Source organism: Eurosta solidaginis, chromosome 3, assembly GCF_040869045.1.
Source record: "Eurosta solidaginis isolate ZX-2024a chromosome 3, ASM4086904v1, whole genome shotgun sequence".
NCBI lineage: Eukaryota > Metazoa > Arthropoda > Insecta > Diptera > Tephritidae > Eurosta > Eurosta solidaginis.
In genome coordinates, this window is record NC_090321.1 from 130,965,009 (window position 1) to 130,986,616 (window position 21,608).

The window sequence follows — 21,608 nt, forward strand, 5'->3', positions numbered from 1 at the left end:
GTGGTGCTTAGAAAGGGTTACTCACAATGCCCCTAATACTTGTATTTAAATTGTGGCATTTATCTGATCTTTACACACAGAACATGTTGCAGGCGAATTACTTGTGAGCAGAGAAGAACGTACTATGATCCGGGGTGGAGTTGCCTAACAACCGGATGCCATTAACCATAAAATGGCTGGAGCTTGATACACTCATATCTTACCAAGGTAAGGACTTGTAATTGAATCGCCCAATTACAAGCAAATTGGTACCAAACGATTCGGCCAAGAAGTGTTGAGAGAAGGCAATATGGAGCCGATAGTTTGGGCCATTGATCATGCAGTAGATCCGTGTTTGACACCGTAGAGTTAGTTCTACAAAGACAGGTATCTGCGTTATAATTCATCTTCAACTGTCCCCTACGAAGTCCCCCTGTGGGTTAGGGGTTAGAATATGCCCACGGTAGGTATACCGGTCGTAAAACGCGACCATAATACCATGGCTAACCAATCCATGAGTAAGGTGATTTTACTCGAAAGGGAGCAGAGTGGACGCTGGTATCACCCTGTGGAACCCTAGGCATGGTCTTTATAAAAACTGCTACCGCGGGAGCACGAAAAGCCAGTTGTGACCTGATGCACTGCATCGTACGATGCTTGTATTCAGGTCTCATCTCCTCTCCTGGTTGCGAGATCACTGCAGTGTGGCCGACTGCTTGTGCAAAGATATTGCTGAGGCGGAAAAGCCCCCCAACACAGGTTTATGGTTGGAAAGGTTGGCCATAGCCCTAAATTGTGGATGAACGGAGCTTAATTTTGATGAATGAAGAGGAAGTTTATACAATAAGCGACTCTATTGGAGTTGTATACCACAGTAGCAAATAATGATGAATATGTGGGCACGTATAAGTAGGAAATAATGCAGATCAAAGTTGCAAATAAAACTGAATGAAACGTTGGCTGGGTTCAGTTGCAACATGATCTTAAACGCACAAGTACCTGTGACTAGCGAGATGTATCTTGATGCGCAAGTGGTTTAGTACCATGTTTAGTGAATATGTATCTTGCGAGTGTTTGTGTTCTAAGTACGTGTGAGCATCACTGTCTGTTGACCAAGAACAGTTAGTTTTATTCACAAGAAATTATATGACGCTCTCACTCTATGAGAGATTTAAGTAGATTTTCATGCTTAAGGAAAGACACTAGTGCTGATAGGTTATATCGGTAGTTGCTTCACAGTGAACGGGGGTTTTTGATCATAACAAGATGGTGCATAGCGTTGGAGGGAGGTGCCGCCTTCAAGCAATGTCTGAGCAAAACCAACTCCGTTGTGAACAATGTATTATAAATCATTGTGACACTGCAGGACAGAAAAGGTTGGTCACATTCCTAAATTGCGACAAAAACACAAATCTCAATCTGATTGACTCGTTAATCAGATGTCGAGATTTCAAAATCAATGAAAGAGGGATACTGAGGCAAGCAAGGAACTCGCGGTGGAGTTGCCGTGCAACCGGGTGCCATTAACCCGAAATGGAAGGGGAGGGTGGATAGTCCTCCCCGGCCAAACCAAGGCTCGACTTGAACACCCAGCTCACCCATTGGTACCAACTTGTTGGGCCGAAGAACAACGGAAATTGAGATGTGTTTTACACCGTGGGGTAGGTCTTTTTAGAAAGGTACCCACGTTAAGCACTTGTCGACTGTCCCCTACAACGCTCTTGAGCAGTTTACGTATTTGCTGTACTGTGGCCCTTGGTGGAAACTGCACCCCAGCCTGTTGTAGGGCCTTGGTGATGTCTTCCTTTGAAATTGCCATAATAATCGGCGTTTTCGATGTTGTTCCTCACAATAATATTATTTGTTGTTGATTTGGGTAATCACCCCACACCTGTGCTTTATATTAGGAATTTTCCGGTAAAATCCAGGAGGATGTTATTTATACTGATTTCAGTAAAGCATTTGACAAAGTATCCCACTCCTTACTTATCTACAAGCTGGATCGGCTTGGCTTCCAACCTGGTCTCACCCAGTGGATCTCGTCGTATCTCTGCGGTCGAACGCAAAAAGTTATTTTTAAAAATACTTTTTCAAATGTCATCGATGTTCCCTGTGGCGTCCCACAAGGCAGCCACCTTGGTCCAATTCTGTTCATGCTATTTATTAATGATATCTGTACCACTATAAAATATTCCAAAATCTTAATGTATGCTGATGATGTAAAACTTTTTAGGTCTTATGCGTCTATCGAAGAACGTCCCTTGCTCCAAGCGGATCTAAACTGCCTAGTTACTTGGTGCAACGTAAATTCAATGCCGCTGAACCTCAATAAATGCAAATTCATGTGCCTATCTCGAAGATCTTTGCCAGCAGCCTCTTACGTAATTACGTAATAAATAATTTTTGTCTGCTATCAGTAAACTATTTTGAGGACTTGGGAGTCACGATAGATGCTAAACTTAGTTTCAACCTTCATATTAATGTTACTGTCAATAAGGCTAGAGGTGTTCTTTCATTCGTGAAACGGTGGTCCAAAGAATTTAGTTACCCTTATGTAACTAAAGCTCTTTTCATCACTTTAGTTAGACCGATACTAGAATACGCATCAATAGTCTGGAATCCACAATATCGAGTTCATGCAGATAGACTTGAATCAATACAAAAGCTATTTCTACTTTTCTCTTTAAGGAATTTTCAGTGGGACTCTGCGTATAATCTTCCACCTTATACTAGTCGGTTGAAGCGTATCAATCATCCAACTCTTGCAAGTCGTAGATAAATGCTAGGCGTTATATTTTTGGCTAAAATCCTGAATGGACTGATTTCTAGTCAAATTCTTTTGAACGAAGTAAATTTTAACGTCCCATCACGGGTGTCAAGACATTACAAACCTCTTCTTTTAAGGCAGTGTAGAACTAATTTCGAATCAAATGAACCTTTTCGGTGTTTGTGTCATAATTTTAACACACATTCTAATTCATTTGATATAACGGATTCACTTTTTACCATAAAGAAAACTGTCTTATCCTATCTTAACTCTTAACAAAAAAAAAAAAAAACAAATCAAATAAATTAAAAATGTTCACTTATTTAACAATGTAGTATGTATATGTATAATTTCTAACTGTTATGTAATTTCTAACTGTTATGTATAGTACTCAGCTGATGATTTTTATTCTGTAGCTGAGCAGTTTTAGATCTCGACGCTTAACAAACCTCCGCCTATCAACCACTCGGCAATAACAAATCCGTGCGTCATGCGGATGCGCCCCTCGCGCCGGTTGGGCGGGCTTTGGAGGGAATTAATCCGTTGGGTATTATTATTATTACAGCTGATAATCCTTTCCGAGTTAGAAACACGTTTTTTGCTTTTTATAGCCAAACCGGAAGTGTCACCATTTCCTTTTATTTTTATTATCTTTGTTACATATGTATATATATATATATATATATATATACATGGCTGTGTTCATTGTTTAACGCTTTTATTTAATTGTCTGATCAACGCGCTAGATTGATGAGGAGTGTGATGTGACTACTACCTAGGGCCTACCTAATTATTTTCTAGCTTTAAATATTAATATTACTTAATGTAAGTTTTTTTTCAATAAAACTTAACTTAAAATTTTTTTTATTATCATGATAACACTAAATTTTAAAATGTAATTATTTCTCTTCAACGAGAAGTCATTTCTAAATTGTTGATATAATTTAATCTTTCACCTTTGACCACCAAATTTGAAACAATAAAGAAAATTGTATGTGAAAGGAATTCTCTTAGTGAAGAAAGGAAGTTAGAACAATTATTTTCAACGACAGAACTAGGAGATCGTTCACCATTAGAACTTTTTAGATATATGAAATCTGTAACTGGTTCTGATTCAATTGTAAGTCTTGAATTATTGTCTAGTGAATGGCTAAGGAAATACGCTCAACGAATTCAGAATCAGTGAACATCAAGTAATGCTGAAAACAAAGCTGAAAATATAATTCTTGCGGATCAACTTCTTGATTTATTAAATAAATCTCAGTTTTCTAAATCAACTTCAATAGCAAGTATTGAAAATATCGTTTTCGTACAATGTGAAAATTTAAATCAGTTTCCTTCAGATATCAAAGAATTAAGAATACGATCGATATCCAAGAGAAATAACTCTAAAATTAGAAGGTTTTCAAGATCTAAAAACTCTAACGATCAAAACATTTGTTGGTATCATAAGAAATTCAAGCGTAATGCTACCAAATGTATTCAACCATGTCAGTTTAATAAAAATAAATTACAGTCGAATACAAATCTTTTAAACTAAAAAATTCCATTATGACGGTGGCTAATAATGGAAACGATATTAAACCCTCTCACCGCCTATTTATTTATGATAAATTCCGTACATTACTATTTTTAGTAGACCCGTTATTCCATTCTCAAAATTCAAAATTTTTAAAAGAAATTCAGATATTTCTGACTGCAGCTTATGGTTCGTCTATTAAAACATATTGTATCAAAATTTTCAAAGTTGATTTAGTGAGGAATCCCTTGAAGTGCTTTTCGATACACATTTCCCATCGGGATATGGTTTAGAAGAGTCAGCAGACAGCACTCACACTTCGATCACGGTGCGGGTAGTGCCGGGCTTCGTGACCGATACCAAGATCGAATGGGCAGTGAAGGCGTTTTGTAAGTTTAAATCGCCGAGCCCAGATGGTATATTCCCGGCCATGCTGCAAGCTTCAAGTAGAGCGGTAGTGGAATGGCTTAAAATAAGACTGAATCATGTACCGCACTCTTGGAGAACTGCTCGTGTAGCTTTTCTACCAAAGGCGGGGAAGATCGGTCACATGTATCCCAAAGACTATAGACCCATTACAACATCATTTCTGCTCAAAACCTTTGAGAGGCTGATAGATGTGTACATAAAGCCCAACGTGAATGAAAAGCTGCTCTCCACAACACAGCATGCGTACACCAAAGGTAAGTTGGTAGACACCGCATTGCATAGGGTGGTAAAAAGCATAGAGAAAGCCCTGGAATATAAGGAATATGCTCCAGGAATCTTCTTGGACATTACCGGGGCTGTCAATAATGTTTCTAAATGAGCGATTATGGATGGTCTTAATTACGTTAAAGTACATCCAGCCTTACCCAGATGGATCGGCTGCATGTAAAATTCCAGGAAGACTACATCACCATGAGGATTGTACGAGGCCACGGAATCAGTGGACAGGGGCACGCGGAGGGGTGCTATCACCTATGCTGTGGACGCTGGTCATCAACCAACTGCTCAGGCGATTCGTGAAAAGGCCTGAACGGCACTTTATGCATGTAAAAGAATGCTAGGGTGTACGTGGGGCTTATCGCCCTCTCTTTCTCATTGGGTTTTTACAGCGATTGTAAGCCCTATTCTATACTACAAAGTTCTTGTTTGGTGGAAAGCCCCACAAAGAACAACCTAACTCAGAAAATTAGATGGGGTGTGCAGAATATCAATGCTTAGCATTAAGGGAGCCCTGAAAACAACCCCGACGGCTGCACTGTTTGCCATTCTGAACATTCCACCTGTAGACCTGGTAGTAAAGAACATAGCGTTAACAACTGCAACCAGGCTCTGTCCCTCTGGGTAGCTTGAGCGCCGACCATACGGCCATAGTAGTATATCGTCATCAATCACAAGACGAACAGACTACCTGATTCCCTATCTGCGCTTCGAGGGAGATCTTAAGACCACAATAGACGTGGACGGTTGGCGCAAGGGCTCTCAAATTGCGGACGACGCGATACATGTATACACAGATGGTTCCAAAGTAGTGGAAGGAATAGGGTCTGCGGTATACTGTGCTGATCCGGAAATAAACAGATCCTACAGGCTGCCGCATTACTGTACCGTTTTCTACGCGGAAATGCTAGCCGTAACCAAAGGGGTAGAAACCCTGGAAGATAATAGCTTAAGCTTCAACCGTGTTAACTTTTATATTGACAGTCAAGCAGCAATTAAGGCAATAATTCGCATAGCCAGCATCTAAATGTGTGTTAGAGTATAAGCGGTCTCTGGAGAGAATCGGGACAGGGAGAAGCATACGTTTATATTGGGTCCCAGGGCATATGGGAATAGATGGGAATGAAAAGCGGGTGAACTAGCTAAGAATTTCTTTGTTTTATGTTACGTTAATTCACTTCACCTTACTTTACATTACTTCATTTTACTTTTCTTTCCTTTCCTTTTCTTTCTTCTTAATGCCATTCCTTTTCTTTCCGCTTTTTTAAAAGACTTTCTGGATCTCTATTTCAAAATGCTCAAGTTGTAGTTAGTCAGAGTTGTGCTCCTTTTTCTTTCTCGCAGCACAGACTGGGTAAAAGTCGGCGTGTAACTTGTATCTTTTCACAGTCAGGTCTTATTACCCCAATAACCAGGATTCATATACGATTTTTTTTTGGTCCCCGGACCACCGCTAAAAATTCAATGTCGCTGTTAATTCTCACTAAGTCGGGTAAAAGAAATGCGAATCATTAGCCGTGGTTTTTTTTTACACGTAAACGTCTATACGCTTAAACTTTATATGGACTGCTAAGCGTCAAACTTTAAATACATCTCTGAAATTGCTGCGCATAAAATGTGTACTACTAAATTTCAATACGCATTATACTCAGATGTAACTGAAATATATGTTTATGTTTCATCCTCTGTGGCTATCAGAGGGTTGTGTCTCCGCTTTTCGGTATACCCTGTGGCTGTAGCTAGTTATTTAATCACTGCCGCTAGATGGATCTCTAAAGCATTATCTAAGCGAGAATAGGAGTGTTTTATTACGCGCAAACGTAAACGTATACGCGTGTATAAAAAAAAACATGGCTATTATTGTGTACAAAGATCAATGTGAAGTAAATATATTATGCAATACGCAGCACATTAGGTCTCGCGCAAACGTCAGCTCAGTTTCTATTTGCGCTTTAGGAATAAAGTGCTAATTAAACTTCCTTAACCCTAACGCCATAGTCGTAACCATACCCATACCCATAACCATATCCAATGTGATCGATTAATGGTGCCTTGACATAAAAATCGTGAAAACTTCATAAAAATTACAAACATATTCCACAAAAAAATAATTCTCTTAGTCATAACGTATCCAAAACAATGAATAAAGGTTATTAGATTCACCAACTCAAATATTTTTAGGTTATGGATATTGCGAGAAACAATTGGTTGGCTATGGTATGGCACCATTAATCGATTACATTGATTTCCATAAGGTAGGTTCGATCAGCTGTTTTATCTGGTTATGGTTATATGGTTATAAGTCACCATTAATTGGCCCTTACGCAGTTGAGAAGTTAAGCTGCAGACATTGGTGCTTTATCGGTAACCTTATAACAGCTGATTCGACAAACCTTATGGGAATCAATGCAATCGATTATTGGATCTGCTAAAGGCCGAATTAATGGTGACTTATAACCATAAAGCCATAACCAGATAAAACAGCTGATCGAACATACATTATGGAAATCAATGTAATCGATTAATGGTGCCATACCATAACGCTAACTCGATTACATTGATTTCCTTAAGGTAGGTTCGATCAGCTGTTTTATCTGGTTATGGCTTTATGGTTATAAGTCACCATTAATTCACCCTTAAGGTCGTAACCGTATCGTAGCCAACCAATTGGTTTTTGGTTAGCCGTCGTAACGATAAACAGCTGATTACGTTAGGGATACGACTACAGCGATACGACATACGGCACCAATGACTTCCGCTTGAAGCTGCAGACATTGGTGCTTTATCGCTAACCGTATCGGTAACCTTATAACAGCTGATTCGACCAACCTTATGGGAATCAATACAATCGATTATTGGTGCCGCTAAGGTCGTAACCGTATCGTAGCCAACCAATTGGTTTTTGGTTAAGCTGCAGACATTGGTGCTCTATCGGTAACCTTATAACAGCTGATTCGACCAACCTTATGGGAATCAATGCAATCGATTATTGGTTCCGCTAAGGTCGTAACCGTATCGTAGCCAACCAATTGTTTTTTGGTTGACCGTCGTAACGATAAACAGCTGATTACGTTAGGGATACGACTATAGCGATACGACATACGGCACCAATGACTCCCGCTTTACCATCGTACCGATAAACAGCTGATTACGTTAGGGATACGACTACAGCGATACGACATACGGCACCAATGACTCCCGCTTTAAGGGCAAATTAATTGTGACTTATAACCATAAAGCCATAACCAGATAAAGCAGCTGATCGAACCTTCCTTATGGAAATTAATGTAATCGATTAATGGTGCCATACCGTAACGCTAACTCGATTTCATTGATTTCCATAAGGTAGGTGTGATCAGCTGTTTTATCTGGTTATGGCTTTATGGTTATAAGTCACAATTAATTCGCCCTTTAATCATGTAAAGCGCCAAATACACGACACGAACATTTCCGCGAACATTCCCGTTATGTCATGTTTCTGCGACCTTTTCTGTCGTGTATGGTGGTGTTTGCCAGTCGCGCAAATGTTCGCCAAAAATCAAAATATTTTAATTTTTGGCGAACATTTGCGCGAACTGTTCGTGCGTGTATGGCGAAATAGCTCATAATCGCAGTAATTTCTGAACGGAACAGACGTGCGCGGAAAAGTAAAATGGACAATAAAAAATTTCTGAGAGAATTTATTGAAATGTATAAATCTTAGCCATCGTTGTGGCAAGTAAAAAGCAAAGATTATTGTATTAGAATTAAAAAGAATATTGATTATGGCAAAATTTTTTGTAAAAGTTGGTCAAATGTTGCCTTGCTCATACGAACATTAAACCATTATTTGCACCAAATTCTTTTTTTGCGATCTTCTCTCTTTTTTTTACGCTTAATTGCCACAGCGAGCAATATTGCTGCAGCACAATTGTTGTCCGTATTCATCGCTGTCTGAAAGAGAACTAGTGTTCGGCTAAAAGTTCGTATGGTGTATGGCCAAAGCTGCGAACAAGATTGCGGAATGTTCGCGGAAATGTTCGTGTCGTGTATTTGGCGCTTAACTTGTACGAAATTTTGCCTTGCCGCTCCCTTGTGGTAAAAATACTATCGCCGGACCTTTCGACATTAAAAGCTACCGCGGCAGAGGCTGTCGCCTATCCAAAGGCTATGTTTGCCTTTTCGTGTGTTTTTCCACACGAGCAATTCATCTGGAGGCCACGAGTGACCCCAGTACCCCATCATTTTTAGCGGCCTTTGCCCGTTTTATATCTAGACGCGGATGTCCCAAAAACGTCTACTCCGACAACGGTACAGACTTTATCGCAATACATTCATATATTTATAGCCGTTATGACTTTAGTGAGCCGAGCACGCAAATTTAATAAGTATTTTAAGCAAATGTACTCGATTTGTGAGAAAATATTAACTAATTAGGTGTAGGATCATTTGTTAAAATATTCCATGATTTATAAATCCTTTGCGAATTTCCCTTGCATCGTTTAAGCCATTAGTTGATGAAGCCGCGCCCACTGCTTCAGCCGATGTTTTTGTTATTAATTGTTAATATTTTCCTCCCGCACCAAACCATATTCACCAGCTAATTGCATAAGGTCACAAACGACTGGTGATTCGACAACCATAATAGATTAACATGTTTTTGGTTCTAATAAATAAAGGGAGACTATACTCTGACTGCTACTTAATGGAGTACACATTAATTTAACACCAACTTCACGTAGAGCTCCAGTACGATCACACTGTATACCACGATCGTAATGAGGCCAAAGTGCAGTGGAACAACCACCACGTTTGACCATTTTATCCAAATCTTTGTCAGGCATTGGCGATGTGAGCTTTCAAAGAAGTGACCCACAAATAGTTCCGATTCTGATTGTTACTCCTTATGGAATTGACCTACGTGTCGGCCATCACATAATTCGTATTTCCACCAACCAGTCCCTTCAGTCAAACAACTGTTGCCCGAAATAAAATCCTTTATTGCTGTCAAATCTGTAATGGGTGCTTTAGGCGTTTGGGGTAATGCGTCGCTGTTTTTTCCTACAGTTGATGGTACATCAACACCAGCACCAATCATTAGTTCAAGTATTAATTTGTCAACATCTGTACCAATTTTATTCAAAGCTGCTGCATTCGCATCCTTTGATATCGAATTAAAACATTTAATAGATAATTCTTTGGATTCTTCAGCATGAAAAGCGGGTATCATACATAATAATCACGTAATTATAATAAATTCACTGTGTCACGATGAGATTTCTTTAAAGGAATAAATCTCATTTCTTGTATGTGGCAGACAAACATAGCGCCCGTGTGTAACGCGTGGTGCATTAATAATGTTACCCATTGTACCATCAGCCATTTCTAATTCAAAATATGGATAATTCGTGTTGTCAATTTTTGTAGTCTCATATTTTAAGTCCGCTCTCCCATTCTTTTGCGAGCTTTTCACTCTTTCCTTGTGACCGTTCTGAACAAATAATATTCCTGCAATCTAACATTTTCTTCCTTCTCTCTCCTCATGCGATTGTCGAACATTCTGTCCATGGCATACTTCATAGGACAAATATACCTCTATTCTATACGAGCAACGTAAACTTGAAAACAGGGGTTGAAGCAGGTTAATGGAGACAATTCAGGCTCATTAGAACCCTTCTCCTCTTTCCCTGTTAAAATTTTAAAATGTTGACATATCTTAAACATAAGCGTTTGCTCCTCAGAACCAATTGGAGTACATTGCATCATTTTATTTGTAGGAATGTCAAAATAACGCAATGTTTTCAAATTCAAATTCTCGTCTAAACCGAATGCGGTACAGCAAGCACGAATTGGCGCTGCCTCACCACCAGACGAACCACCAGCAGAACGTCTATAATCATAGGGATTTTTAGTTTGCCCAATTAACCTATTACGCGGATCAGCCCATTTATTCACTTCGGGTACATTTGATGTTGAAAAAATAATTGTACGACTTTCTTTCATCAAACGTATACATTCTGCGTCCTGCAAGCTACGTTCCATTCGGCGTGAAACTAAACCTAACGTGTGCAATTTTCCTGCTACTTCTGTACTGTCTTTAGTGGTGACTGGTACACCAAGAAATGGTTTTCGTTGCAGTTTCTCTTCGGAGATTTGATCTTTTCCAAACGCTCACCTAGCCTTTGCTTCGTCTAATGCTTTAAAAAAAAAAGGACCATCCACAACAGCATTTAGCTCACGATTCACGGCAATTATACGATCATAATATGCTTTTACTACTCCATAAGATTGCAATTTCCTTTCACGGATTAAGCTATTGGTATAACGCAGTCATATTTCTCGTAATCGTGAGTGTAGGATGTACGTAGGTGATTTTTTAAATTCGGCTCCTTATCAAAATCAGGCATATCAAAATCAATTCTATATAATCTAGATAATGCGGCCAAAAACCATAGTATGGAACATAAAAATATTTCCCGACTTTATATTTCAGCGTCAACATTTCTTTGTAAAGTCGTGGGCACCTTTTCACCAGTAATTTTTCAATTATTTCTTTTTATTTTCTCAAAAAAACTGATGTGTATTGACTTCAAAAAACAACTGTGCTAGCTTTTCTATTCATGGCAAGTCAAAATAAAAGTGCACGAATTTATTGTAAAATGAATGAAGGCAAGACCGAGTTTTTGATGCTTAGGTGGCATCTGTGATTGGTCCACACTCTGCGATAGCGTGTAATTAATTATCCATATTTTTCAATACAGTATTTAGTTTAAAAATTTAACTAAACTGGAACTTATTGCTGAAAAGAAAAAGAAAAAATCCATTAATAAATGCATCAAGGGACATCGCAACAGCGCGGCCGACACCGCAGTTGGAGCACCCCTTTGCGATACCGGCCAATACAGTCAAAAAAGATAATACCCCACAAAACAAATTGGTAGCTCCATCTCCTGGATCTCCACCGCATGCACCTGAAAATAAAAAGAATATTAATTACTAATCTAAAATAAAAGAATATATCACATGAAGAAATGTTAAAATTAACTTACCATTTTTCCTCCTCAATTATCCATGCGCCGTAGTAAAAAGAATTGAAAGAACGAGAAAGAAATCATTAGATTTATTTACCGCTTCTTTCAATTCATTGGAATGCAACATTCTATATACAGGTGTGTATGAATGTTCATTTGTTTAGTCTTTGCAGTTGGCAGTTTGTAAACAACGTATGTACATAGGTATTTATGTACCCTTACATACAAGAAAACGAGAAACGGCAGAGTTTCCATGTTACCTAACGCGACCACCAAATGGTCCGTTTCACAACGCCTCTGTCAGGGTTCAGACACTCACTTTCCCTTTAGCCAGGAAGACCACGATCCAAATAAGAAGATCGACATTATTTGTGAACCATTAAATTTTATTCTATAAATAACATAACTTAACCATTACTTAATCCAATTCATAAATACAAAGAAAAACGAAATTTAAATGTTAAAATTCCAAAAAAAAAAAAATTCTTTCGACTCGTGAAAACCCCAGAACTCCTCTATCCCTAGTGAATCCGTTTTCGGTGCAGGGATAACGCAGCCGAAGACGCATCCGCTTTAGACAATCCCCGCACCGGTATGGGTAAAAGCCCATATGCCCATTTAAATGGGCAATCAAACTCGTGAAAGAGCTTAGTGCCCGCTGGCACACGCGCCAACTAAACAGCCAATGGGGCACTGGACCTGGTGTAGCCGCCGCACCCATAACACTCCTTCACACCCGCGGTAAAATGTGGAGTACCACGTCGTGGCCCTCCCGCGCACCCTCACGACGTTGGGTGTCCGCCTAGCACGGAGCACCCTGGGGTCGGCGCGCCTCAGCCCCTCCCTCACTGCATGCTGCAGGACCTCGACCGGCGCAAAACATCCCTTCGCCGCTCCGCGTAGCGGATGTCCGCGACCACCTCAATGGGTTCCGCATCCCCCTCCGCAGACTCCAGTGTCAAACATATATGTAGCTCCAGGTCAATTTGACACTGAAAAGAAAAAAGAAAGAAAATATAAAACCCATTAGAGAAAAAATTATTAAAAATCCGTTAGGAATTTGTCATACTTACGTTTTACTAGCCTGAGAATCCATTGGCAAATAACAAGGTGGTGGGGATAATTTATCCAACACACTCCTACATTAATGTACCCTGGAAACTTCCTGTTACTGGTGAACAACTGGATGGCAACCCGCAATTTAACAATGGCAGTCTCATTAGTGCTGTCAGACTAAGGGCGGATACCGAAAACTAAATAGACAAAATCAGTACCGAAAACCGCAAAACATCACAATCGGGACTGACGTGTTTTTTGTTTTATTTTACTCATGTGGGCATCTCATGCAGTACCAACCAACCAATCATACACAACAAAGGAATTCAAAAAAGGGAAAGAAAAAAACCTCTTTTTACACAAAAATGTCACACTTTTTTTTACCTTTTCGATCTTTGGGTACTGTTTTATGGCTGGGGGGCAGGACTAGTTGTTTTCAACAACAAACATCACAAACAGTCATTATAAGGGTTCGGTACAAAAACAATCCGAGTCCCGAAATTGGAAAAAGTCAACTGTTTCTACTGGCTTAGTGTGCTACTTCCCCAGTGACCTAGTTTTGTTTTTTCAAGGACAAGCAAATACAAATATGTCTATATATATTCGCACACCACAAACTCACCATACCAGCTATCAGCTAACCAATAAATACAAGACAGGGTTGCATGCAACCTCAGAATGGTACGTGCAGATAGAACGCTTCGTGGAGAACGCATCGCCAATCTGCATGTTCATGTCAGGTGATGGTAAATAACGCATCTGCTTGGTAAAAATTGTATTTTAATTTTATTTGCTTAACTCGCTTTCATGTGCACTTAACTTATCTATCCTAACATACGTTTTGTAATAAAACACCTCCTCATCACCCAACCAACCTCACGGCCACTCGCCCTGGCACATCCATAAAATGCCACAGTCGCCCTGAGAGCGACACGACACGTTAGATGCTGGAACGGGGACCTCGGCCTCTTCGTCCAGGCCAGAAAACCCTCGAGTCTGGAACGGAGACCTCTGCCTCTTCGTCCAACCAAAGAACTGCAAATCTGAAACGGAGACCTCGGTCTCTCCATCCGGAACAAAAAAACAAAGGATAACAAAAAATATGGTGCCATTCTGGAACGGAGACCTCGGCCTCTTCATCCAGCCTTACTGGCCATCAACTATACATATATTATGCTATGAATTTCTATATTTAAGAGTTACGTATAAACGAATGGCAAGAAATATTCACTTCTATCTGTTTATAACCGCTAATTTTTTCATCTTAACTCAGGTGGCATGCTGAGCAAGTCGGAAAGGATTCGCGGCCAGTTGCTTCGCAGACGAACTCCTCATCTAGATTAAGTTTAGTGTGCAAGTTTTATATTCATTTTTCTCGTTTCAGCAGAGGGCATTGGCGGAAAACGATGTTGCGTATCGCAAGGGGGCCGGCATGTTTAGGCAGGATGCCTAACTTTTCCGCATCTGACTGCGATCCCCCCAATGCAACTCTGCGAATCGATACTCGACTTAATTTATAACGACCAACACCATCACCGCCATTTGCGTGTGCGTGCATGTAAATGCACGTGGATGGGTGCATTTTGTCAGCACTCATGCATGTGCACGTCGGGGTTAATGTGTGGGTGACTTTCCCTTCCAAAAACGGAGGATTTTGCGGGCCAACGGTTGCCGCCTTCGATACAACCGCTCCCTTGGATTCTAACAGCCAACGCGTACACATCTGCCACCAGTGATCTCTGCCGATTTTCGACACTACAGTCAGGTAATATTGTAATCAATTTATTTTATTTCTACCCAATAAAACATATTATTATAACGAGAAATTCTCGTCTTATCTTATTCTTTCTTCCCCACGCAACAAACCCCGCTGAGATCGACCCGGTGGCCCACCTCTCGCCAAGATCAGACGCACCCCGGCCGAATAGGTTGTTTGATAGAATTATATCCACATTAACACCGCAGTAAGCTTCATCTGGGGTTAAGTGATTTTCGTCTGAATCAATATTTAACATCTAAATAGGACTGGTGACTAAATAAGATTTTTTTTTATAAAATTTTTAATTTGGTAATAAGTTAATGCGATGCCGGTCAATACAGTCAAAAACGATAAAACCCCACAAAACCAATTGGTAGCTCCATCTCCTGGATCTCCACCACATGCACCTGAAAATAAAAAGAATATTAATTACTAATCTAAAATAAAAGAATATATCAAATGAAGAAGTATTAAAACTAACTTACCATTTTTCCTCCTCAATTATCCATGCGCCGTAGTAAAAAGAATTGAAAGAACGAGAAAGAAATCACTAGATTTATTTACCGCTTCTTTCGATTCATTGGAATGCTACATTCTATATAAGGGTGTGTCTGAATGTTCATTTGTTTTGTCTTTGCAGTTGGCAGTTTGTAAACAACGTATGTACATAGGTATGTATGTATCCTTACATACAAGAAAACGAGAAACGGCAGAGTTTCCATGTTACCTAACGCGACCACCAAATGGTCCGTTTCACAACGCCTCTGTCAGGGTTCAGACACTCACTTTCCCTTTAGCCAGGAAGCCCACGATCCAAATAAGAAGATCGACATTATTTGTGAACCATTCAATTTTATTCTATAAATAACATAACTTAACCATTACTTAATCCAATTCATAAATACAAAGAAAAACGAAATTTAAATGTTAAAATTCCAAAGAAAAAAAAAATTCTTTCGACTCGTGAAAACCCCAGAACTCCTCTATCCCTAGTGTATCCGTTTTCGGTGCAGGGATAACGCAGCCGAAGACGCATACCGCTTTAGACAATTCCCGCACCGGTATGGGTAAAAGCCCATATGCCCATTTAAATGGGCAATCAAACTCGTGAAAGAGTTTAGTGCCCGCTGGCACACGCGCCAACTAAACAGCCAATGGGGCACGGGATCCTGGTGTAGCCGCCGCACCCATAACACTCCTTCACACCCGCGGTAAAATGTGGAGTACCACGTCGTGGCCCTCCCGCGCAACCTCACGACGATGGGCGTCCGCCTAGCACGGAGCACCCTGGGGTCGGCACGCCTCAGCCCCTCCCTCACTGCATGCTGCAGGACCTCGACCGGCGCAAAACATCCCTTCGCCGCTCCGCATAGCGGATGTCCGCGACCACCTCAATGGGTTCCGCATCCCCTTCCGCAGACTCCAGTGTCAATCATATATATAGCCCCAGGTCAATTTGACACTGAAAAGAAAAAAGAAAGAAAATATAAAACCCATTAGAGAAAAAATTATTAAAAATCCGTTAGGAATTTGTCATACTTACGTTTTACTAGCCTGAGAATCCATTGGCAAATAACAAGGTGGTGAGGATAATTTATCCAACACACTCCTACATTAATGTACCCTGGAAACTTCCTGTTACTGGTGAACAACTGGATGGCAACCCGCAATATAACAATGGCAGTCTCATTAGTGCTGTCAGACTAAGGGCGGATACCGAAAACTAAATAGACAAAATCAGTACCGAAAACCGCAAAACATCACAATCGGGACTGACGTGTTCTTTGTTTTATTTTACTCATGTGGGCATCTCATGCAGTACCAACCACCCAATCATACACAACAAAGGAATTCAAAAAAAGGGAAAGAATAAAAACCTCTTTTTACACAAAAATGTCACACTTTTTTTTTACCTTTTCCATCTTTGGGTACTGTTTTCTGGCTGGGGGGCAGGACTAGTTGTTTTCAACAACAAACATCACAAACAGTCATTATAAGGGTTCGGTACAAAAGCAATCCGAGTCCCGAAATTGGAAAAAGTCAACTGTTTCTACTGGCTTAGTGTGCTACTTCCCCAGTGACCTAGTTTTGTTTTTTCAAGGACAAGCAAATACAAATATGTCTATATATATTCGCACACCACAAACTCACCATACCAGCTATCAGCTAACCAATAAATACAAGACAGGGTTGCATGCAACCTCAGAATGGTACGTGCAGATAGAACGCGTCGTGGAGAACGCATCGCCAATCTGCATATTCATGTCAGGTGATGGTAAATAACGCATCTGCTTGGTAAAAATTGTATTTTAATTTTATTTGCTTAACTCGCTTTCATGTGCACTTAACTTATCTATCCTAACATACGTTTTGTAATAAAACACCTCCTCATCACCCAACCAACCTCACGGCCACTCGCCCTGGCACATCCATAAAATGCCACAGTAGCCCTAAGAGCGACACGACACGTTAGATGCTGGAACGGGGACCTCGGCCTCTTCGTCCAGGCCAGAAAAACTTCAAAAACCCTCGATTCTGGAACGGAGACCTCTGCCTCGTCGTCCAACCAAAGAACTGCAAATCTGGAACGGAGACCTCGGCCTCTCCATCCGGAACAAAAAAACAAAGGATAACAAAAAATATGGTGCCATTCTGGAACGGAGACCTCGGCCTCTTCATCCAGCCTTACTGGCCATCAACTATACATATATTATGTTATGAATTTCTATATTTAAGAGTTACGTATAAACCAATGGCAAGAAATATTCACTTCTATTTGTTCATAACCGCTAATTTTTTCATCTTAGCTCAGGTGGCATGCTGAGCAAGTCGGAAAGGATTCGCGGCCAGTTGCTTCGCAGACGAACTCCTCATCTAGATTAAGTTTAGTGTGCAAGTTTTATATTCATTTTTCTCGTTTCAGCAGAGGGCATGGGCGGAAAACGGTGTTGCGTATCGCAAGGGGGCCGGCATGTTTAGGCAGGATGCCTAACTTTTCCGCATCTGACTGCGATCCCCCCAATGCAACTCTGCGAATCGATACTCGATACTCGACTTAATTTATAACCACCAACACCATCACCGCCATTTGCGTGTGCGTGCATGTAAATGCACGTGGATGGGTGCATTTTGTCAGCACTCATGCATGTGCACGTCGGGGTTAATGTGTGGGTGACTTTCCCTTCCAAAAACGGAGGATTTTGCGGGCCAACGGTTGCCGCCTTCGATACAACCGCTCCCTTGGATTCTAACAGCCAACGCGTACACATCTGCCACCAGTGATCTCTGCCGATTTTCGACACTACAGTCAGGTAATATTGTAATCAATTTATTTTATTTCTACCCAATAAAACATATTATTATAACGAGAAATTCTCGTCTTATCTTATTCTTTCTTCCCCACGCAACAAACCCCACTGAGATCGACCCGCCAAGATCAGACGCACCCCGGCCGAACAGGTTGTTTGATAGAATAATATCCACATTAACACCGCAGTAAGCTTCATCTGGGGTTAAGTGATTTTCGTCTGAATCAATATTTAACATCAAAATAGGACTGGGGACTAAATGAGATTTTTTTTTATAAAATTTTTAATTTGGTAATAAGTTAATGTATGCGAATATCTTCAGACTACATTTCTGTATTCACACTATTTATTTTATTTTAAATATAAGAAAGAAATGTAAAATATACTTTATAAATAGGACTTTGAAAAATTTCAGATATAAGATTAATATTTTGATTACTGCTTTTATTTTCAAATACGTAAGGATTAAAATAATACTTGAGGGCATCCCATTTCTCAAGAATTCTATCTATGACTGCTTGTCTAGAAAGGCACCTTGTGTGGGCGTACTTTAGTATAACATGCATTTCTGTACCGAAATGTTCTTGAAAACTCTGAAAGTCTGCCCTCCTAAGGGGGCTGTTACAAAAGCGATAGTTTATGTCTTATAAAAATGTATCAATTTTGTTGGGAAATACATCACAAGCGGCCATTGAAGCTAAATTTAAATTGTGACAAACATATCCATTAACATGCAGATTTGGAACAACTTGCTTCAGCCTTGCTTGCACTCCGCTTTTTGTCCCATCATAACCGAGGAATTGTCGGCAGTGAAACCAATAATTTTTCGAAGTGGTATTGAGTGGTCTTTCAAAGATTTAATAATGGCATTAAAAATACCCTCCGTGCTACTATCCGTCAAAGGTATCAAATCTAAAAATCTATCAATGCACTTTTTATCAAAAATTCGAATCGAAACTGCCAAATTTTTTGATATACATATATATATTAGTCGTTTTATCTATTATTAGAGAGTAATAATTCTTCGGCGAAATGCAAATATAGATTTATAATTTTTTGGTCCTGTTATTTGTGTTATTATTTTCTGTGCTTTAATTCTATTAATGCAAAATTTGTTCACAATTTTAGAATCAGTTATGCTTCATACGCATATTTAAATGATCCATAATTGAAAATGGCAAATTGTGCTCGGCAACAAAACAACTTAACTATATATTTTCTTGGAAAATTTTAAAATGTTTTTGTACATTCAGAGCTGCTTTGCAAATGACTTGAAGTGTAGTGCTGTATTTTACAAAAATGTACCAAATATGTCAATGTAGTAGCAACGTACTTTGGGGAAGCGAAATGTATCAAAAAAAGTACAAATGTGCCATGATTATCATCACTTGGGTGTACCTAAAATCGGAGACACAAACCTCTGATAGCCATAGTGCATAACTCTATTATAACACTATTCATCGATTGCGACTAATACAAAAGTTATAAGCATGTAAGTAAAGTTATAAGCATTTAATAAATAGTAAGAAGTTCCAACTACGGAAGTAGGAGATAAGCCAAAGGGAGATAACGCTAAGACTCCGGCTTTCCCGGAGGCGCTAAAGGTAGTTAACGCTAATACTCCGGCTATCTCGGAGGTGCCAAGGGGAGATAACACTAAGACTCCTGCTTTTCCCGAGAAAATGAGTGATGTGCCAAAGCAGTCACTGACTGTGGCGCTGGTTGATCGTAGCAGTCCTTTCGGACAAATGACTACTGAAAGTGGAGATCTGTGGAAAGGGAGCTTATTAGCTTAATGCTTAAGATGATGCGGGAACAACCAAGTGAGCCCCTTCCAACCTTTGATTCGGGGGGATGGTATAATGGTGTGAAGATGATAGCGTGCGACAACATCGCGAGCTTGCGGTGGCTGGAGGAAGTGGTTCCAAACCTCCAAAGGCAAGGCACGAACGCGCGGTTTGAGGTGGTGGATAAAGCGCAAATCCCTACTGTACCAAAACTTAAGGTATGGATACCAAGCATGATGAAGTCGGAGGATACACTGCGACTTCTGCAGAATCAGAATCCGAACATACCGACACAGGATTGGAAGGTATTTACTGTATCTCGGCCTACCGAGGATGGTCAGTTCTACATCTTCCAAATAAACAAGCAGGCGGAGGATATTTTGTACACGCAGCTTGGCAAAATGTCCTTTGGCACTGGCAAAATTTACATGCGACTCAGAAAAAGAAGTCCCGAGGATAAAAACCCTAACACGCTAGAGGTGGGCGAAGTCGAAAAGGACCTCAAAAGCCTAAGGGATAAAAGACAGGGTGAGGTCCCCGACGTCACCACGAAAGTGCTACAAGAGGACCAACCGCTAAATGGTGCTGTGACTCGCAAAGAGGAACATCCGGCACACAGTCACGAGAGGCTGAAGGGGGCCTCGAATACTCTAAACCAAAAGGGCAACGGGGGGACGACGACGACGTCAAGACGAAGGTGCTGGAGGGGAAAAAACAGCCCAATGGTGCTGCGAGTCCTACAGATAAACCTCCAACACAGTAAAGTGGCGTCGAGCGAACTCCTCCTAACCCTTGAGGAGGGTTCGTTTGACGTGGCGCTGATCCAGGAGCCGTGGCTCTCATCGGGAGGAAAGGTTTTTGGACTTATCACGCGCGGGTTTGGCGTTTACTACGCGCAAACGGAAGGACGGGTGCGAGCTGTAGTAATGGTAAAGAAACAGCTGCATTCATATATGCTGCCTAATTATACCACTGAGGATCTCGTAGCGGTGGCCGTTGAGTAAAAGAATAAGCAGGCATTTATCCTGGCGTCCTGCTACATGGCCCATGCTGCGGAGGTTCCAACGATGGAGTGCAAAAGGCTACTACAGGAGGAAGGGCGCAAAAGGGCGGTTGGTCATAGCCGCAGATGCAAATGCGCACCACAATGTGTGGGTGAGGAGCAGATGCGAACGAGAGAGGCGAACCTCTATTTTGTTATATCCAGCAAACCAATTTTCAGATAGCCAACAGGGGAAATGTCCCTACATACATTGGTCCAACATCCAGCAATGTTCTGGATATTACATTGAGCTCCGAACGTGATATATCAAAGTATGATTGGATGGTTCTTGATAGACCATCCTTCTCCGACCATGCGTATATCAGCTTCAGCATCCCCCTAAAGAGGGTAGAGAAGTGAGGAACCTTTAGAAACCCTAGGTCAACGTACTGGACTAAATTCCAGAAACATGTAGAAACAAAACTGGGACAACCCAAAGAGGTTGCTAATGTAGAGGAACTGGAGGAGTCTTATGAATTCCCAACAAGGACGCTTATGACTGCGTATAACAAAGCTTGCCCTCTAAGAAGATTCAGAGGAAAAGCAAAGCCGCCATTGTGGAGCAATGAGCTGAGTCTTCTAAGAAGACTGGTAAAAGAAATGTTTAAGCTCGCAAAGACCGCGGAAATCGAAGCGTGTTGGGACGAGTACAGGGATCTACTGAGGATCTACAAGC

General features: G+C 40.6%; 1 pseudogene; it reads right to left on the bottom strand.

Moving 5' to 3' along the window:
* Positions 1-9,505: 9,505 nt before the first annotated feature.
* LOC137245997 (endoplasmic reticulum lectin 1-like) lies at positions 9,506-17,923 on the bottom strand (annotated as a pseudogene).
* Between the last annotated feature and the right edge of the window lie 3,685 nt (positions 17,924-21,608).